This window comes from Sinocyclocheilus anshuiensis, unplaced genomic scaffold, assembly GCF_001515605.1.
Source record: "Sinocyclocheilus anshuiensis isolate Anshui unplaced genomic scaffold, SAMN03320099.WGS_v1.1 C32260206, whole genome shotgun sequence".
Lineage (NCBI taxonomy): Eukaryota > Metazoa > Chordata > Actinopteri > Cypriniformes > Cyprinidae > Sinocyclocheilus > Sinocyclocheilus anshuiensis.
In genome coordinates, this window is record NW_015613791.1 from 1 (window position 1) to 815 (window position 815).

Below are 815 nucleotides of genomic sequence, written 5' to 3' on the forward strand. Positions count from 1 at the left end.
ATTTATTTGACGCTTAATTCACTTTCATTTTCATTCTTTGTGCTGGCTGACTGTGACTTCTCGTCGTGTCGTCGATAACAACTGGATCGCATCTTCTCTTTTCAACCAAAATCCCACGGTATCCAGTGGATAAGACATTAAAGCGTGTTTTTCTGCCACAGCTTTAATAAAGTTTGGCAAGACAAATCGAAACGATAATTCGCAAACGATGACTTCCTTAGACATGAGCCCCGCGTCTAAGAAACAGGTAGAGCGCCTATTATAGGCCCCAAACTTGATTTAAACTTATTTATGACTGTATATTGGGAAGAAATTATGCATTTTGAGTCTAACCTACTTATAAATATAAATATATATTGAACCTGTGTTTGTGTTTGTGTGGCAAGTTTAACAAACACTTCCTATGTACTTTGCAGGTGGATGGATTCTCCAAAAAAATCACCAAGGAGGTAATTATAAATTTATTCAGTCACACTCTTTCATTACTTTTAAAAATGTACCACAGTAATTCTAGTTTATGCCAAAAATACCACAGTTATTATAGTTACTACAATAAAGCAGTGCATTATGCACTATTAGAATTATAAAAGGAAATACAACATGACCGATAGATTCATACAGCAGCTCTAAGGACAGTTTGTCAAATTGTCAAATGCTTGATTGTTTTAATCAGGCCGAACAGTTGATCTCAAACTTCTTCCCTGAGAAGATTGCAGAGATGGACAACATCTTACAGGTATTACAAGTCACTTATCATATGAAAATAGCAGGTCAGTCATTCTTGAGAAGTGGGACAAAACAGGGTGCAAAATTGA

The 815-nt window shown here is 35.7% G+C and overlaps 1 long non-coding RNA gene across 1 annotated transcript; it reads left to right on the forward strand.

Moving 5' to 3' along the window:
- Positions 1-13: 13 nt before the first annotated feature.
- Positions 14-740, forward strand: LOC107682489 (uncharacterized). Its single transcript, XR_001633506.1, has 3 exons — positions 14-247; positions 417-449; positions 674-740. It is a non-coding gene; the product is annotated as an uncharacterized LOC107682489 (long non-coding RNA).
- The last annotated feature ends 75 nt before the right edge of the window (positions 741-815 follow it).